The sequence below is a fragment of the Convolutriloba macropyga genome, chromosome 4 (genome assembly GCF_964194025.1).
Source record: "Convolutriloba macropyga chromosome 4, txConMacr16.3, whole genome shotgun sequence".
In the NCBI taxonomy this organism is placed as follows: Eukaryota; Metazoa; Xenacoelomorpha; order Acoela; family Convolutidae; genus Convolutriloba; species Convolutriloba macropyga.
Genome location: NC_134471.1, coordinates 29963057 through 29983578, shown reverse-complemented (window position 1 = coordinate 29983578; position 20522 = coordinate 29963057). Strand labels below are relative to the sequence as shown.

Genomic DNA, 20522 nt, shown 5'->3' with positions numbered 1-20522 from the left:
TGTCCTTATTTCAACGTTTTAAATTAAAGTTTCTAGTGGAAGATATTTGAGAAGCATTAATTCGCCTATCTTTAGACAGATATTCTTTGATTTGTTGGCAAAACTGGATGTAACATGCCGTTTTGCCCATATCTTCGTTTTGTCTGGTCTGTCAACTTTTAAGCCAGCATCTAGCATGCTTTTATCGGTCTAGCATGAAAATCCTGTGTAATTCGCCTGTTGTGCAGCGCATCATGATAAAACAGAGCGCTTAGAAAACGTTCTTGACCAGTATGCTAACGTTACTGTATTCAATTCAACAACAGTGATTTACAAAACGGCGAGTACTAGCATGCAGTGACTGAAGTCGAATTGACTCATTGCTGCGAATCTATTTACAACCTGCAGATCGGTGAGCAGCCAGATTTTTCAAGCTGTTGTCATGGTTCGTTAAAAAGTAAATCCAATACTCCAGAGAACCCCAAATGATCTTGGAGCTAAACGTTAAATTCGCAAAAGTTGCAGTTCATAGACAAGAACTGCTCTCAAACGAAAATTGTAATAATTTGGCTCAATGTATTGGCCTTTTGCGCAATTTTTTGTCCTCGAAAACAACAAACCGATAACGTAACAGGGTAGTGAATGATATGCAGTCTTTTAGCTTTTATTCTTAAGTAATCGGTAAAAATTTCTCGAAGTTATTTGTATTTCGGAAATGTTTTGCGGTGATAACTTTGATTTTTTCGCTGGAAGCTGATGGGAATTCATTTTGTTATTTTAAACAAGATTTTGGGCCCGTCCCTGGCACAAAGTTCCAAAATAGTCGATGAAAGTAAACGAAAGAATTGAAGCTAGACCATTGCTGCAAACAGATAGGGTAAGTCAATAAATGTAGTAGTTCGAAATAATAACAACCTACAATAGTTCAGTACTCTTGAATCAGATAGTGGCTTCAGAGGTATTTCAAACTATTGGAGTTTAAGCCATTACTTGAATTTGTTATTGAGTTCATTGTACCAAACCAGTATATTTATTAAAGTTCGCGGAGGAATTTTGATCAAATTGGAAAAAAATGTTGACTTTATATTCGTAAATTCTACAGATTTTGTAAACAATTTTGTACAATTCAAGTGCCAAGTTGTATTCAAACTGTTTGTGTGGATTTTTCAAAATTGTCACTCAGAGTGCAATGTGAGGGTTTCATTGCACATTGTCACTCTAATTTGAACTATTTTCTGGTCCAACTTGCAATTTTTTTTGTTCCGACCCCACATAGTGTGTCCGACCCCACATTGGGTGGGGGGGGGGGGGAGGAGAACTATATAAACTGAAACAGATTTTTAATTGCTCTCAAACAGTTTGTAGCAATTATATTAGTCCTGTTGGTCTTTTTTAATGCGATTTTTCGCTTGACCGATTTTTCATGTGACCCATTTAACTTTTCGTCCTCAAAAACGACATAAACAGGTAGCGCCCAGCCGACATTATGTGCTCTTAGAGCCTTTCAGCTCAACCTGTTTCGGAGACTTATACTTATGGTGTGAAGGGCGGATCTTAGAGGCTGAACCTCCCCCCCCCCCCCCCCCACACACACACAACCCGATGATGCCCTCCATCAGTTCCTCCCCCAACGCCGTGGCTAGCTACGGACAAAGCCAAACGGTTGTTTGAGAGCAATTGGCCCGACCTTAGTCGGTTCTGTTGTCTTTGTTTTTCAGTCAATTTTTGCCGTTCGACATGTTCATCGCAGAGATTCGTGGTATTATCAAAAAGCTAAAGATCTTTTTAATTTCCTTTTATTCGAGGAGTTATCGAGTTTTGAAGTTTCTGTGAACATTTCGGATGTGAGTGTTATTTTGTATCAAAAAGTTAATTTAAGGTTATTTTTACAGAATAGGGACAAATTTTGTGTTCCTGAAGTCAATCAGCGATAAAAATCACGACAGTTTTAGCCTAATCGGGAAGTTTACAATCTAAACAATCAGACTATTGCAAATACTCGCCATTTTTTGGCTTTTTGGTTTTCTTATAATTCTGAGACAAGTCAATTTTGATATCAGGATTCCAATAATAAACACATAAATTTAAGATCAAATCAGGCCCAATGAGCGTTTAATTTATTATCAGGGAATCATCGCTCATTGTTTATGGCTCTGATTTTGTGTTTTCGTTATTTTTAACTAATGTTTGTTTTGCCTGCATTCGTACTGGTTGTATGGTTTAGTTTAGTTACTTTGGCTTTCTAAAGAGGCATTATGTGAAACTGCCTAATGATTTGCATGCATACTTAATGGCTGTCGAGACGTTGAAAGTTTAAAAGAAAACAATATAAACGTTACCCGCTTTTTAAATCCATTTCTGTGAACTTGTAGGTCGATCATTCATATGGCAAATCCCATGCGCTTAACATTGAAACAAAATTTAATCTGGTTAAAAACTCTCTTTTCTAATATTGTGTCTAACGACTTTGATAATACCAGTTTCCAAAAAATTCTTTAATTTTTTTTTGAAGTCTTGTGACGCTGTCAGAGAACAGAAAAATCCCATTGACGTTAAAGATGGTCCCAGCTGAAAATAAAAGAGGTTATCAGCGAATATTTTATGATTTTAATGGCTTCGACGGTTTCTCCCTATCCTTTTCTACCGAACTCTGTATTTTTTTTACTGTCGTTGTCGTTTTTGTACTCCTGAGACATCTTCTGAATAACGGATGATCTCATTTGCGTCCAATCAAGGCAAATATTAACATGTTGAATTTTTTCCGTGAATGTTGAAAACTATTGGTTTTATTAGCTTTTACACTACGAGTTGTCTTCAAAACTTATTGATGGTTGTATATTTATTCATTTATGTTGATTTCTTCTAGTCAATTTATCACACCACTTAGAGATCTGGTTAATTTTGAAAAGGAAAACAACTATACCTATCAAAAATATTTTACTTTTCAACCTATTTCTTTAAACAACTTCGACTTTCTTCTAGCAGTTTTTTTAATTTCTAGCTTTTGTCCTTTTCGTAATTGTTTTCCGCTTTGCAGTCAGAAGATCTTTTTGTGGTTCATGAAGGCTGTTAATAGCTTTATTATGGGTGGTTTATGAACTTTTTCAGTGCACTCAGTAAATAGCTAAAGATTAATGACTTGAATTTTCTTTCTTTTGAAAAATTTTTGATATTGTTTGAAGTTTTCTCTTTTTATTCGTCCTTTTGTCAACTAGAAACATAGCCTCATCAATATGAGGTCCTATTCACGTCCTTGTGCATTAAACTTCAACCTAAAACCTATCGGTTTGTTTTTTGTTACAACCGATGTTTCGTATCTTCGAAACAATGTGTTTCACTGAAAGTTTTATGAGTGATCAATTTTCGTTCTTCTGCTGTTGTCCTCTAAATTATTTTCGTTAGGAACAGGTCCTTTTGATTTTCAAATGACACCCAAGTGAACATAAATATTCTTTCCTTCATATATTAAAAATTTAACAACAATAAATGAAATGAAGTAATGTAATGTGTAGATAGCAGCTGATGATTTTTAAATTATAAATTTGCTAATGCGGCATGTTATTATATAATTCATTTATTAGTTGGGGTTTGAAGCAGCTTTTTTTAAACTCATACTTCAAATTGTGTATATCTCTTAACCTCTTCAATTGGGGATCGGAACATTATGTACAAACGAACATTACCGAGCGTCCTTGTATGCTTTTACTTTGTTTTGCTAATAAAAAATAACGCAGTAAGAAAGTGATAGATTCTCTCTCTTTTGCAAAATATTTTACAGTGAAATATAAGAGAAAACGTTTTGTAGTAATAGGCATTGTTCATTGTTGTTAATAGCCTTAAAGCGATAGCTTGGACTACTATTGGCCTTCTTTTGGTTTCCTACACTTAAAAGAAATCGAATTTTGAAGTAGAGTGAGAAAACGGTGTTTCAACAGTAGTAGCCTTCTTGCTATCAGTTTTTGCTCGCTTACGCCAATTTGACTTCGATTTTTGCTGATTTTTCAATCTTTTACCGGATTTTTTTTGTATCGTTTTTTTTATTCATTCACAGTCCGTTCTTTGTCTAGTTTTCTCTATTTAGTCAATGGAAGTTTTCATTTTTTGTAGGTCAGGACTTGTCCTTGTTTTTTTACAATTCATGAACTGGATTGTTTTGGGGCTCTTTTTTGTAAGAAGTCTTCACACTTTTTTCAATGACTCTGATCTTTCAAAATGGGATAAATATGTAAGGACCAGTGGGCATTAAGTTTCATTAGAAATCCGAAGCTGGTTTTAGGCTGCTTACAGTGCATAGTGTGGTGCAGCTGCTGGAAAGGCCTCAATTAAAGGTGAAATGGTTATTTTTAGAAGTATTTGAGCCCAAAATGCTGCAATTTTTCGACTTTTTTGTCTTTGTTGGAGTTTTCTTTTTGATTAGTCTTGAATTGCTATTTTTCAAAGCTGATAAAGGCCTTTTTGTAAGATTTAGCTACTTTCTATGGCCCTTTTATGAGCTATATTTTTTGGTAAAGAAAACAATTACGAAAAATGATACTAATTTATGCCTTTTATCAAAATATTTATATTTTTTGTCTTTTTTTAGTTTTTCTAGAATCAGCCGTCTTTAAACCTCATCGAAAGTTTAACTACAAGTTACTGCAATATTTTATTGCAAATTGAATGATTTTCAACATTTTAATGTCACGAATTTTAACTTCTTGAAAAAAATTGCTAATTTTCTAAGAATAGCTATTTACTCTAAGTGCTCTAAGTTTATCAGTCGTTACTCCAAATAAAACTTTTCTAAGTCTGGCAGATAGGATATTGGATAACTTCTGGAGAAAAAAGTAGTTTTTGATTTTTTTAATTTGCGAAATTAAGAAAATGTACTTAAAGTTTGCTATTTTCAAATTTTTATAAAGTAATTGTCATATTTCTCAAGTTTTGCCATCTTTATTGGCCAATATACCTCTTTCAAGGCTTGTGTTAATGGGTATCAAATGTTGGATCAAATTTTGCCATTCAGTTGGTTTAAATTTTGCCGTTCAGTGTAAAAGCTTAAGATTTTTAAGAGTTTTAGTAATAGTTATATTTTTGTTCAGTTTGCTTGATATTAGTTTGCCAACTTTTGGAATTGTTTTTCTTTTTGGCTGGCATTGTTCAACTGATTTGCTGATCAGCTAGAACACTTCTGAGTTTTTTTATTTTTTGGACTGTATTTTAGAACTTGTCCTGCTATGTTTTTTATTTCGCTTTTTGCTGTTTTTGCTGACGTGACTGTCGCTTCAAATGTGCTTTTTTGTTCATTCGTTAACGAACTCTAAACTGAGTTTCGTGCATGAAGTTGTGGTGCATTTTTCACTCTCAATGGGCGAGTTTTATTGTTTTTGACTTTCTCACTCTCTCATAATTCAAGATGATAAGGTCACGTGAGTTTGTGTCACTCCAATAATTGAAGGCTATTTAAGAGCAGCTGAAAGAAATAGCAATAATTTATACAGATTATTAATAAAAAATAACCTCTCAGCAGTTAATGAAAAGATATTTTGTGGTCTTTTTTACTATTTTTCTGAGACTGCAGATCCACGAAGCTTATTTTGGCAACTTTCTGGCAATTTGTCAGATATGTTTTATTCCTTGTGAATTTCCCATGCAGTTCCTTGAGATGAAAAAATGTTTCTTTTTCTTCTTTCGCAGAATGTTAATCTTTCAGCAATCTTTGTTAAGATTAGATTTTGAGATCTTTTGAAAAAAAAGACTCTTTCTTGGAATATTTTTGGTTCTCGTTTTTACTTCATCGATTCTGTTTCTTTTTTACCAAATTCTATTTTCAGCGATTCTTCTGCGCTTTGAAACAATAGCTCACTTGTATTCTATTTGGAACTGAGCCTTTTATTGCGGTCACTGGAATCTGTTTTAGATGACTCAAGCCTTCTGCTTCAATTTCTGTGCAAATCTTATTTGGCTCCAGTTCATTTATTTCCATTAGTTTTGAATAATAGAATGTTAGGTGTGGTTACGTTTTTTTATTCACGTGGTAATTGTAGCCTTCGGACGTAAAAATGGCGTTACGACCTCAGTTTAACCGTTTGTGTTCCAAAACTTTGCCAAACTTTAGAGGACATATTGGATTAAATTTCATAAAACTGAATGCTCCAATTTGAGAATTTCTTGCCCGTGATCTAAGACTAAAAAATTCAACTAGCTAGAAAACAAAAAAGATAAATTTGGAAAAGCTAGCAGAAAACACAGATTAGATATAAAAAAATTCTACCGAAAAATTTTGCACCTCAAAAACTTGAAAATTTTTATTGCAAAGATCAGCTTGGTTATCAGAATTTCGTTCACTCAGAAGAAAAGCAAAAACAAACTTTTCGACAGGAAGCACTTAGATTTTTTTAAGGCTTTTTGACTTCTGAGACGTCACTCCGAGTTATTAGCTCACGATGGGAAAATCTATCGTCTGTTTCTGATTTTGTCTGTTGTGTTTTATTTCAGTCTTGTTTTACTCATCTCTCATTGGGCGAGAAAAAGCTAATGTAAAAGTTGTCAATAGTCCTACAATCTATCACAGAACTTTCGTTTCCTGATTGATATCTCCTTAAGTTGCCTGTTAATATGTTACACTTGCGATCTTTAAACTTCTGAATTGTTCGACTTTCAGATAATTGATGGCAAAGTCTCGTACAAATAACTCTAGTCTTGTGCTAAATTGTCAACAAGTCGAGGTGGTTTGCTCACAATTATAATAAAAAACCACTTAACGAAGCAGAAAATTCAGCAGAGCAGTTCTAAAGAACAAAAGAACTTGTTATACATCTCTAAAGAAGTAATCTTTTTGGACAGTGTCAGAGATATATTCAGTAATGTTAAACCATGCCTTCTCAATTGCCTAATTTTGCCCTCCTAATTCTTTCCAAAATAAAAAAAATCGGAGTATTGTTTTTCCGCTCAGTTTCAAAACCTATATTTTTGGATTGTATTGGTATTATGTCTTTTAGTTTTTTTATTCGTTCAGGTTTTTAAAGAAATCCAGAGTTTATTGAAAGCATCAGAATTCTTAAGTTGGTTAAAATAGTCTTTCAAACGCCTTAGGTACTTGAAATAATGAGAAGGCCTGAATTAAGACATTAAAGGTCGGTTTTCTAAGTTATTGAACGTAGAAAGGTGCGGTTTTTGAGGTTCATGCCCTTGCGCATTTTTTAAAGCAACTGTGTCTTCATTACATCAGTCACAGCTCAGAGCAGTTCTGCCAAGCAAAATTTTTTAATGTAAGCTTTTCGAAATATTCCGATTGTTGATGCTAAAGACTGAACAAAAATTTTATTGAAATTGAAGTGTCGGTTTTTTTGAAATTTTGAGAATTTTCTGATCTTAGTCGGGCAATATCTCTTATGTACACACAGCTAAGGATTTACTGAGTACACTCTGAACACACAAAAGAACGTTGCTATGAAAAAATTGAATAAATTGTTAATGTAATTTAACCAACTGTTCCACGTTCTTGAAATTGTTTGTTATTTTGTGCTTTTTTGTACAAAAGGCAACTGAATTTTTTCAGCATGATAGAAGTGGTAACAAAAGTTTTGCTTTAAAAAGACAGAACAAACATTTACGTAGAAAATCTACGCAGAAACATGAAATCTTCCTAATTTTATCAAGTTTCGGTTTTGGTTGTTTTTGCCTCTACTGCTGTTTTCAATACCTTACAAAACAGCCCAATTTCATTTTTTTGTATTATTCTCTGACTTTGTTGTCTGTTTAGCTAGCAATGATCTAATAGGCAGATCGAGCGCTTTTACGTTTTCCTTCAGTTTGCCGGACTGTAGTTTTCGGTTAATTTTTAAAAATTGTATTCACAAATTTTTTGAATAATTTGTGCCTTTAAAAAGGGATATCAAGCAGGTCAAGTTTTTAGCACCCTAGTACTAGTTTCAGACCAAAGCCCCAGCCGGCAAATAATCTAATTGTTTTATATTTTGTCCATTTTGTTAAAAAATGTTTTCAAATAGCACTTGCTCAGGAGGGTAATCTAAAATGAACAAGATGAGTATCTAAAAACTAAATCAAACGTGGATCAAAGGATTAATACATGACCCTTTAAAAAGCATTGTTTGGTTTTTGTTCTGTTTCTTCTGATCAGGTCTAAGACCTACCTAACGTAACAAAACCTGATGCTTATTGGTCCTGATGCTAAACTATTTTTTCTCATTTAGAAGCAGGAATTTGCTCAAATAAAATATTCAATCAAAAGTTCATAACTTTTGAAGTTATTCTGTAAAAGATTCAATTTTTTTTCTTGTTTTGGTCAGAGCTGGCGCCATGGGAATAAAATACAAGTCCCCAGCAATCTACTAGGTCTGTTTATTTTTCAAATTCTATGTTTTCAAATAGAACTTGCTCAGGAGGGAAATCTAAAATGAACAGGGCCAGTATCTAAAAACTAAAGCAAACGCTGAAAAATGATTAATCCATGACACTTTCAGAAGCAGACACTTTCAGAAGCAGACACTTTCAGAAGCAAACGCTGAAAATTGATAAATCCATGACACTTTCAGAAGCAGTTAAAAAGCATTGTTTGGTTTTTGTTGGTTTTTGTTCTGTTTCTTCTGATCACGTCTAAGACCTACCTAACGTTACAAGGCCTGATGCTTATTGGTCTTGATAGTAAACTAAATATCTTCTCATTTAGATGCAAGTATTCGCTTAAATACATTATTCTATCAAAAGTTCATACAGTTTTGACGTTAATCTGTAAAGCATTCAATTTTTTGTTTTTGTTTTGGTCCCAATTGGCGTATTGGGAATCTATAAGTCCCCAGCAATCTACAAGGTCTTTTTACTTTCAAATTCTTGTCATTTTTTAAGCATTTTCTGAAATTCATTAGACTTTTGGCTATATCGCCTATACAACTACGTTTTCTATAAAAATGTTCTCAAAATTTTTTCGATCCATTTGAGTTCTCGGAATGGGACATGCAAGAAATATCCAAGTGGTGTTAACTAGCACTAGTTAGTGTTCCTAACTTGTCTTGAGTAGTGTTTCAATATCTCAATGTACCCGAACAGGTGATTTTTTTCCCATTTCTTTTCTCTCATATTTTCAGTTTTCAAACAAGGTTCTTTAAGTAACGCTGATAACAATTCAGAGAAGTTTATATAGAATTTTATCTCATTTTTTCGTGGTAAATTTTATTTGTAATAGCCTTCCAAAAAACAAGCAAGTTCTACTATTGCAATGAGATGGTTAGCAATTATTTATCAAAACAAACGACGCATTACTACTAGGAAATGCAATTTATTTCAAAGAAGCATTAGACAAATTAATTTTGTATGAATCTTCTTAAAAGAAGGCAAAATCTTTAGCGTGTTGATAATAAAATTTATATTTATTTGAGTCAAAGCCAAAAACCTATAGAACAGGCATTGAAGATTTTACAACTGAATAAAAAAATTGATCAATGTATTGTCAATTTCGTAAGGGAAATTTGACTCTTTCCAGTTAGATTAGTGTGAAAAAATATTAACACATTGACAATTTAACATCTTTAATGTATTTAAACCTGTCTGCTTTATAAAAAAGCGCAAGAAATATAGCAGCCGAGAAGAATATTTCCAAAGTGACCAATTCTCATGGATAGTGTTCGCAATGACATAGGGAATTCGAGAAAAAAAGTATTATGATGACTAGGCCACCTACCAAATTTATAGAGTTCACTCTTTCTTGAGAAACGATGACAAAAAACAAAAGCCAGAATTGTCAGTACGTGTTGATCAAAGTCAAAGTTGCAGAACTGAGTTTCAAAAGCAAGTTGGACCTTCCACAAGCTACAATTGATCAGCACAAGAACTTTACCTTACTCACCATTCTGGTCAATAAAGAAAAAAACATGTGGACAAGGTGAAAATGACACTTGATGCTGCATTGCCAGAAAATCCCAGTTCCAGCAACATTTCTTCAGTCACGAAACGGTTCTCTAACTTTTTGTCGCCTTAGAGAAGTTCGAAAACGAAATCGACAGTCTGGATGACGATGGACTATTCAGGCAACACTCATCAAAAATACGTGATGACGCTTGGGTCACAACTCGTTCAACTACCAGTGCTCAAATTTGCAAAGATGTTCAACAAATTTCGATGAGATTGCAGACCCAAGCATTCTCGAACATTCATTAATCTGCAAAAAACGCCTCCACTTCCGCCAAGACTCGAAAAGCTTTCCTTATTTTTGCCTCAACGTCACAATAACCATCAGTCACGTAACGGTTCTCTAACTGTCTGTCGCCTTACAGAGGTTCGAAAAAGAAATCGACAGTCCGGATGACGATAGACTATTCAGGCAACACGTAATAACGCGTGTGTCACAACTCGTTCAACTACCAGTGCTCAAATTTGCAAAGATGTTCAACAACTTTCAATGAGATTGCAGACCCAAGCAATCTCCAACGTTCATCAATCTGTAACAGACGCCTGCCCTTCCGCCAAGAGTCAAAAAGTTTTCATCATTTTTGCCTCAAGGTCGCAATACTATAACCAACCAATGTTGTCGGTTTCTTAACGGCAGAAATGAGAATGCTTCAACTATTGGAATGAGTATGACAAGTTCATTCAGATAAAGATTTTAAGACAACATAGTTGAATCAAAAACAAAAAAGGTGATGACTTATATGAATTTTTCATGCAACTCGAAACGACAGTCGTGAAAACTCCCAAACGTTTTGCACTCAGTGGCACAGTTCTCGTTTAGCGTTCTACCACCAGAAACAAGCAATGAAGCAATCGAACCCTATAGTTTTGCGTTTACAAAAATAAGTTTCAGTTCCACATTCCTCAGCAAACTTTTCACTAACGGGTTCTGTCAAACAAAAATGATGTCTGATTTTTCTCAAGCTATCACCAAGGAACATTTTACAACTACTCAAATGTTTCAACTAGAGATTACAACAATTCCATATTGTCAGGAAACAAAAAAGATTTTGCCAGAAAGAGACCCCAATCATGTCACAAACTGGAAGCAACAAACTGAGGCAATTCGATTTATTTTGAACCACCGTTTGAGAGAAGTAACTTTTGATAAAGGACACTAAAGTTTTCTCTGAAAACCTACTTAAAGTGCAAACGTTTTTCAAGCTTCTATTAAAACTTCACAACCTTTGCATAATCGACAGCACTCAAGTACTTCAGAAAACAAATTTTTGCAAAGAGTTCCGGCTCAATTTGGAAAATAATCCGAAAGCAAAACCGTCGTTGTTGATACTCACAGCCAATTTGGTGTTCGGCGGTCCGATCTTTCGAACACAGTAACTGTTTGTGGTCTCATTGCATCTTCAGTCAAAATGTTTTACCATAAGCACCTCCTTTAGAAGAAAGAAACCCGTAGCAGCAATTTCATGACACAATGGAACCCAATGGAACAAAGCCAAAATTACTTTCAAGGTTCCATAATCCTCCAACTGAACTCAACGTTTTCCCAATTTGCTCAAATCATGCTACTTAATTCCAAAATTCAATAATGTTATAACCTCTTACTTTTCAAAATTAAAACCAATTAAAACACCACAAACTGATTAGCAGTTTTTTCAGTCTCGTGCACAATAAAATCAGTATTGCTGACGCACATCGAATTACCTTTTTGTAAAACTCAGTTAATGGCAGCTGAAAAAAGGTTATCCAATCCTATTCGTGTGATCCTGCTTATTAGAGCACGTCTCTGAATGAAATTATGTCATGCTTTGGCGATCCTACTATTGTAGTAAACGCCTTCATAAATCAATTAGAGGAGGTCAACCAGTGATATAACAAACAAAACTTTGTAGCATTTGCTTCGTTTTTGGAGGTCAACTGGAGGTCAACCAGTGATATAACAAGCAAAACTTGGTTGCATTTGCTTACTTACGTTGAATTTCAAATATGGCCGGAACTCCAAGCACAAGTATACGATAAGGTATATCGGGAAAATATCATCAAAAACGTTTCTGTAGAAACAACTTCGTTCATTCGACGAACTTGAACAACAGCGGTAGCCACGCAAAAGATTCAATTTTCAAAGATTTTTATTTTTCTCCACAGCAGACAAACTAAAATCAGTGGTACACGCCTAGCAGCAACACATCAACGACAGCACCTGGCACTCCAACCTCGCCACCACTGAAAACAAATCGATCAAAAGTGCTCGTGCGAAAAAATCCGAGGTGACCATATAATTGCAACCTGTCCCGATTATCAAAATTGCAACCCAAGCCAGTGAGTTGATATTGTTAGCCAAAGCAATCTTTGCTCCAAAATTTTGAGCAAAAGACACAAAAATCAAAACTGCCCTTCAACTAAGCGCTGCCAAACTTGCAATGGAAACTGGTGGAGGTATCCACAAGATTGTAACCTAGTCAGTTAGAAGTACTTCTTAAGAATACTATTAAACTGTAAACATATATTAACCTTCTATCATAGACTTTGATGTTATTAACTTGATCTAGTTACCAATTTGTTTTGATTTGCAGACACATGCGTGGAGACGTATGTAATATTTAAGTTTAGAACCAACTGGTACTTATTTCCCGTGGCTGTGCATAGCGCAATTTTAAATACGCAGTTCTACCTTAATGCGTTTAAAGTAAAAAAAACGTTATTTCAAGATTCCCTTTTGCTGTTTTATCTGCGTACACATCTCATGTAACATGGTGCAGTGAACTATGATTCCATCCCCACTAGGGTTAAATTTCTTCTGGAACAAAGAACTACAAGCAGACTTAGACTGAGAAAAAAGGAAAAATGGCTATCAGCAGTTAGATTACCCATAATGGTCACTGCTACGCTTCAGATCAGAAAACGCAGAACTAGATTGCCCAACAAAGCCACACTATGAACCAGCACTGCCTGTCGAAACAACGACCGAGAAAAGCCAGCACAAACAACGCAATGTGAAAATAAGGATTGACTGATAAAGCACCCATAAACAAAGAGAAGAGAATGGATCAAAAGTGGACAATATCCCATAGGATGAAGCCGATACAAAGACAAAAAAATTAATCTATCTATCATTCAGCGCTAAAAAAAACTAACATTTTCCCACAAAAAATTCCAAAAGACAGACTTACAAAAGTGCATAACCTATGCACTATTAGAACAACTAAAGGAAGCTCTCGTACAAACACGATATGGAAAGACGGAAAATTTTCCAGTCAAGGATAAAAAAACAAGCAACACACTGCAACTGGGAACACCTAGACGAAAATGTGTTAAAACGCATATTCATACAGGGCATGAATAACCAGCAAATACAAAGGGCTTTAATATCCGAAAATCGAACACCAAATGAAACTCTATGCACTAGGTAGCCGAAAGTCAGGAAAATTGATAGCGAAAAGACAGGAAAAGCAACAGAATATGCATAAAAGGCAAGCATACAGATAAAACAAAAACTTATAATTCATTAGAGGAACAAACATGACAGGACTACCGCCAACACCACCAACTGGTTAAAAACAAGATTGCAGACACTGTGGCATTAAATTGTTACAGGGATAAAAACATTTTACATGGATACAAAACCCCAAAGGCTTCTTGAAATAAAAAACGGCACGCGAGACATTGAAAATCAACACATCTCAAAAAAGGAAGCAGCGAAATCACTAAGAGGGTTCAGATGCTTCAAAAACAACAAAATTTTAATCTTAAGAACAATCCAACCGAATAACCAATCTGGTTTAACAACAGCAAAGAAAAACACAATACTACTGGTGGATATCAATACCATAAACAACCTGGGGAAAGACCTGTCAGACATCATTGACAAAATGGGACTACACTTTACATCAAAACCAACACAAACAAAACCCGAGAACAATTGCTTAACGTAACCGATAACCATCAACGAATAACCTAACGGGTAATCAATAAATTACGACACCTATGCATCAGTCTAGGTTTCTCAAGAAACTGCATAGCAAAATCATCATTCAAATCAGATTTCTAACCAACACAACATAAAGGAACACGCATACTGCTGCACCTAACAGAAGACGTAGAACAAGAAATAACTGAAAAAAAAACTAACAAAAGAAAATTCATGATCAAAATAACAAAACGTTCAAATGAACGTTGAACAAAATGGGATGAGATAAAACACAAAAACAATTATCAAAAGCAAGGCATCGACCAGCTAGTGGACAAAACCGTAGCAAAAACTTCAGAACTAGAAAACAATTAAGGCGACCTAAACTTTAGTGAAAGAAATTTAATACATGCTTACAACCAAATCCCCCTTCAGAACGACACACAAAAACACTGCTTTTTTAGTGTACTAGGATGAAACGCAACAGGCACGTATAGATTCGAAAAAAAAATTACGGATTATCGGACCTTCCCACCACATTCCAAAAGGTAATCGACACAACACTAGACGGCTTTAATTCCACATATGAATTCCCAGACAAATCCATAATAATAATGACACAGTAAGAAGAAAAACTGTAGCTATAAGCCTACATTAACGCAAATTTGGACTATCAGAAACAATCTTGGACTCCAAAACAAATCAGAAGGCAAAACCTCAGTGATGTCTAAATTTATTATGTAAAACTTCTATCAATTTTTGTAAGTTATTCAATTCTTTCAGGTGTATGGCATACTTCAGATGGTGGAATTTCTTTTAGCAGCTTTCCCAATAAAAACTTCAGCATGCTAACTTGAATTCACTCCTCCTCTCTTTTGAGTGAGTTAATATCTACTTTACATTAATTTCAAAATTATCCAATAAAATTATTACATTGTTTCACATTCTCAAAAGATTAGGAAGTTCACAACATTTGAATCCAATAAGAATTAAGAATATAAATGTACTATTTCAATGGTGCACTTTGTATAAAAGTGTGCCATGACTACCCCAACAAAAACAGACCGATGCAATTAGCGAACTGTAGAACCTAAAAACTGTGATACAACAAAGACCAATAATGGGTCGCATACACCACCTCATAAAAATATACCAAACTTAGCCACACTATCAGCAACCCCTACAACTACTGGTATCAACCATTAGGAACAATAAAGACGCAAAACAAAACTTCGAAGAAAAACGAGCAGAAGCATTCACTAAAATGAAAGCTGCAATAAAAACAATATTTTAAAACAAACATTTCAACATAAACAACTCAACAAGGGCAAAATGCATTGCCGGCAAAGTTGGACTTGCCGCATGCAAAACAAAACCATTCATGCTATCCAATCGCATACGTAAATAAAATTCTGAATAAAAACGATCAAAGATACAATATGAACAAATTAGAATTACTAGCAGTCGTATGGTCAATTGGAACATTTCAAATACCACTTATTTGGCGGAAATCATGTAATAAATTCAATTCAAGTCTTTCACTAATTAATGCATGGTATGCTAAGGAAAGCAATAAATCAAAAAGCACTCCATACCGCCACACTTAATGAGGACATAAACAATCCCGGCACAACAAAACACAAAAGAAACGCTTTTGGCTACGTGTTGTTCAGACCAGTCGCTTCCCAAAAGGTTATCACAAACAATACTAAGAAAAAATAATTTTATCACTTCATTCAAATCACACATCAAACAATTCAATTACAGATTTGTTTTACACATATGAAAAAACCAATCCACACCAGAGAGAGAACAGAAAATGATACCTCTTCAGTTAACATCAAAAAAACCACATAGGAATCCAAAAAGGCAAAATCGAATACATAGTTAGCAATTGGAGAAAACACTTCTGACAAAGTTACCATTGCAAAACAAACCGGCCGGTCAAATAACTTAGGAAGAGGGAGCGACCCAATTAAAACAAAACACTCCCTTCAACGAAATAATTTAAGAAAAGTCGCCACAGAACCTAAAAAATTTATAAAAAGCATTTAGAGAATTTTTTTGCAGAATCAACCAGGACAGACCCCCAAAATAAAAACTTGTTATCAAACATTGAAAGCAAATATTGAGACTCTTGAAAATATTTCAGCTATTTTTGGCATTAATTATAAAGGGATCTTAACACAATAACAACTCGTTGCAATCTTGATGACGGAAAGTTGGATATTCCAAGCCAGTTAAGAAAACTTATTAGGAACTCAATTCACGAAAACCAGCCGGAACAGACAGGAATGATCCACTTAGCAAGGTTTATATGATTCATGGTTTCCCGAAATACATATCGTTACGCTCACTCAAAGAGGCCCTATATATCAAAATAGGTAAGATTCAAGTAGTTATTACCTAAAAACATTTCAACGGAACTACCTAAAGCTCACAAACCAAATGAAGACCATGTGAGCTACGCAGGCCCAATACTAGATGAAAGTAATAGAGACACATTCTTATACTCGCTGCAGTAGACCGATACTCACGCTATCCCTATCAAAGGTATATCAAAACTTTGATGCAATAAGCAATAAACTTTCTAGAAATGTACAAAAAATTCCACGGAATACCACAAAACATTAGATGTGATCGGGCACAAGCATTTAAATCCACAAAATTTGACATATTCTGCAAAAATTATAATATAAACTTAAAACTAGCACCAGCCGGCAGCCATAGAGCAGCAGGTTTGATCGAACGCCTAATACAGACAATAAAAAGATTATCAATACTGAACAACGACACCAGATGGTCAAAGATTTCACTCGCAGAAAGAATAGCAGAAACAATACAAAAGAAAGAAATCATACCAAACACAACAACTAAAAGAGCACCTTTCAAAGCACACTTCGGCAGAGACCAATACACACAAATGTGAAAGTTCACAACATAAACTATCATATAACGGCAGAAAAAAGGTTTTTAGACAAGAAACAACTACGGCAACCGATGTCAGATACAGCATCCTTCTGGAACGAACCTGGAATCCGACTGCGAACAATTCGATATAAGTTTCCAGGACGAAGCATCGAACAACGATTCAACATCGGATGATTCCACACACCGGACCGTTAAAAAACAAGCACAAAAACGCAAGATCCACCCAAGCACAAAAAACCACCTACAAAAATCACGCCCGACAAAATAATGATAACATTCGGAGATAAAAAAACCACGCGTTATAAACTCTAAAAAACAAGTAGCACGAAACACCACAGCATGCAGAGCACCGGAATCAAGAGGTACACTAAAATCAATATGGAAGATAAATCCAGATGGAACAATAACACACTAACCAAAAACAATCACATTTGACACAAATAACCGACGTGACACTGTAATAAAGAAAAACTGCTTAGGAGCAGTGACAGAAACAAGCCACGTCCAAAACAATTCGTAGCATGTAAAACCGTAGGAGAATGTAAACAAATCCAAGAGAAAATTAAACAAGTTCTGTTAAGAAGGAGAATCAGCCAAAAAACGCTCCAACAATGCTGGACAATCAATCAGCCAAACCAAGTACGAGCAAAGCGCAACAGGAGAAACTCTCCTCCAGCAGACAACAAACATGAAAACAAGTTACAGCCAGACCAAAAAAGGAAAAGATCCCTATCAGCAAGATGGACTTTTAAAATCTATTGGCCCCTTGTTTTTGCTCCAAAAGTATTGGACATCGAAAGTGGCAATTCTGGATGCAAAGACAAAATCATAGGACTATGTCTTGAACATGCACGCAAATTTTGTGCTCATCAAGCATCAGAAACCTTCAAGGCTTTCGTACAACAGCGTTACTTTGTCATCGCACTACGAAAGACGCTGCTAATCCATCAACAAGTGTTACTCAATAAGTAATTAAATATAAATTCTATTCTTTGTAAACGTAAAAACAATAATTAAACAATTTGTTTCTACCATCAATCGCAATGCAAATCAGTTACCTCAATCTTGTCAATCAGTTGGCAAGCACATTCAACAGGATGGCAAATGAAAACACTGAGTCTGAACACACCACCACAACGCGCCACATTTTAATCGACACTGTAATGAAACATATGTTCTAGACTTTTGGTTGCTCATATTTGGTTGCGACTCAGATGTTTTTGGGAAAGAGTAACTCTCAGTTTTTTGGCGGTAGTTTTAATCATCAACAAATGTCATGCTTTTCTTGAGTTCCCAAGGTCATTGGGAACATGCTCCAAGAAGGAGGGCAGGGGGTTGAAGATCATCTTGTTTGACGTTTGATCCGATATCCTTGAACCTATATAATTGGAAATGAAAATACTGTAAGGGTACTAACATCAAAGGGGGTGGATGTAGCTCATGTTGCCTAAGACCGGAGCGAAATTTTGAGTTAAAAAACTACGGAGAAAAAACCCGTGCGAGGCCGGCGACCGGACGCACGAACGAGCCGTAAGCTGTTTTTACTTTGGCAACTCGTCCAGGGGATGTTTCCACAACTCTTCCAAGGGGCCAGATTCCTCTCGACGTTAAATCTTTGAGTACCCACACAACATCTCCATCTTTCAGAGGAGGCTGGTTGTTGTCTGTCCATTTACGTCTCTTGAGTAATGTCGGCAGGTACTCCTTAATCAAACGCCGCCACACGTGGTTCATCAACTGCTGCACGTGCTTCCAGCTCTTGAAACTAGCTGGCTGTTGATCTCCAAAGTTTCCGGGTGGCAGGGAACTGTACGGGCGTTGAATGAGGAAATGGTTAGGAGTGAGTTGTTCTTCGTTTTCAGGCTGATCAGCAACGTTTGTCAAGGGTCTGGAATTCAGAATTGCTTCAACTTCAACCATTATTGTCTCAAAGATGTCGAAGGAGAGACGCTTAGATCCTAGAATGATTAAGAGTGTCCTCTTGACGCTCTGAATCAATCGCTTTCACACGCCACCGAAATGAGGGCCATATGATGGGTTAAATTTCCATGTGGTTTTGACTGCAGCTAGGGCTTTATTAGTCTTGTCTTTGTCTAAAGCCTTAACCGACTTCTTCAGATCTTCGGAGACGCCGACAAATGTTTTTCCGTTATCGCTGTACAAAAAAATAGGTTGGCATCTTCGGCAGGTGAATCATGGATATGCATTGAGGAAGGTGTCTGTCTTTAAATCTGGACATGTTTCTAAATGGACTGCTCGCGTAACGAGGCATGTAAAAATAAGTCCATAATGTTTCTCGATTTTTCCTTGTTTGTCCTCAATATAAAACGGGCCAAAAAAGTCCAGTCCTGTGTTGGCAAACGGAAATTTGATTTCTTCTGTGGGGAAGCGGAATGCAGGAAGTGGGGCCATTATTGGTTGTATATTTTGAGTGTCAAAACGGCAACACAGAAAACATCGGTATTTCATTGAAAGTAGTGTTTTTCGAAGTCCAATGACGTAGCAGCGTTGTTGTACGAATGCTTTGACCGGTTTTGTTGATTGATGAGCACAAATTCTGTGCGCATGTTCAAGGTATAGTCTCACAATCTTTTCCTTTGAATCCAAGATTATTGGTCAATTTTCGATCTCCAATTCTGTTGGGGCAAATAGGAAACGGCCACTAGATCGTAGGAGTCCATTTTGGTCAATTATTGGATTTAAGTTTCTCAGTTTGCACTTGGCGTCTAACTTTTGTCTTCTTTTTAATGCGTTGATTGTTGCAGAGAAAGCATTTATTTGAGACAACTTGAGCAGAAAATTCTGAGATAAACAAACATCATCTTTAGGGTACTGACATTCGTTGGAACGATTCTTTTTAGCTCTGTAAATTAAATTGAAAACAGTTGCGAGGGTTAAAAGTAGCTCATCCCATGTTGAAAAGCGGTTCGGGTCTATCACGATTGCTGATCTTTCCAAGAACTTTCAGTGTTTTGCAAAAATTGTGGTGCTGTAAGCCATTTCGGGGGGATTTCTGATGGCTCAAGGCCACGCGTTCCATGGACGGCTGGATTAAAATTAGTTGGGACATGATTCCACTCATCAGTTTTAGTTGTTTTCTTAACTTCTTCGAGTCGATTTGAGACGAAAACGTTTTGTTTCTTAGTTGAACTGATCCAATCTAAGACAACACGACTATCAGTCCACAAATAGACTTTTTAAAATTTTAATGTCATTTCGGTTTCTATCAATGTGCGGAGGCGTGTACCTAAAACAGCTGCTTCGAGTTCTAATTTTGGCACACTAATTTGTTTTATTGGTGCAACTTTGCATTTTCCAAGCAGAAAAGATGTTTGAAAGATTTCGTCCTGTTTTTGTGTGCGAATGTAAGCAACTGCTGACAATGCAACGGTTGAGGCGTCAACAAAGACATGGAGCTGGTGATTATTTTCCTGATTCGTTGAGGAGTTCAACCATCTGGGGGTTTCGATATCAAGCATTGCAAGGTAACTATCGAGCACTTTTTGTAGGTTGAAATGAAGTTCTGCGGGACGTGGTTCATCCCACTTCTTGCCTAGCTTCCAGACTTGTTGTAAAAGCATTTTGATTCTAATTGTGAGCGGGGACAAAATTCCTAGGGGATCGAAAATTGTTGATACTAAGCTGAACATTTTCCTTTGTGTATACTCACTTGCATTTCGGGGAAATTGTTCTAATGTCTTCATTAGAAAACAGTCAATTCTGGTATTCCGTTTCTGACCGAGGACTCTACTGATCTCTTTCAGTTCATCTCAATCTTCTTGCTCAATGAACCTTAGGGCTT

The 20522-nt window shown here is 35.8% G+C and overlaps 1 protein-coding gene across 1 annotated transcript in view; it reads right to left on the bottom strand.

The window, feature by feature from the left end:
- Window positions 1-20522, bottom strand: part of LOC142337601 (cilia- and flagella-associated protein 298-A-like) — a 364848-nt gene that overhangs the window by 220716 nt on the left and 123610 nt on the right. The gene's annotated exons all lie outside the window — the stretch shown is intronic.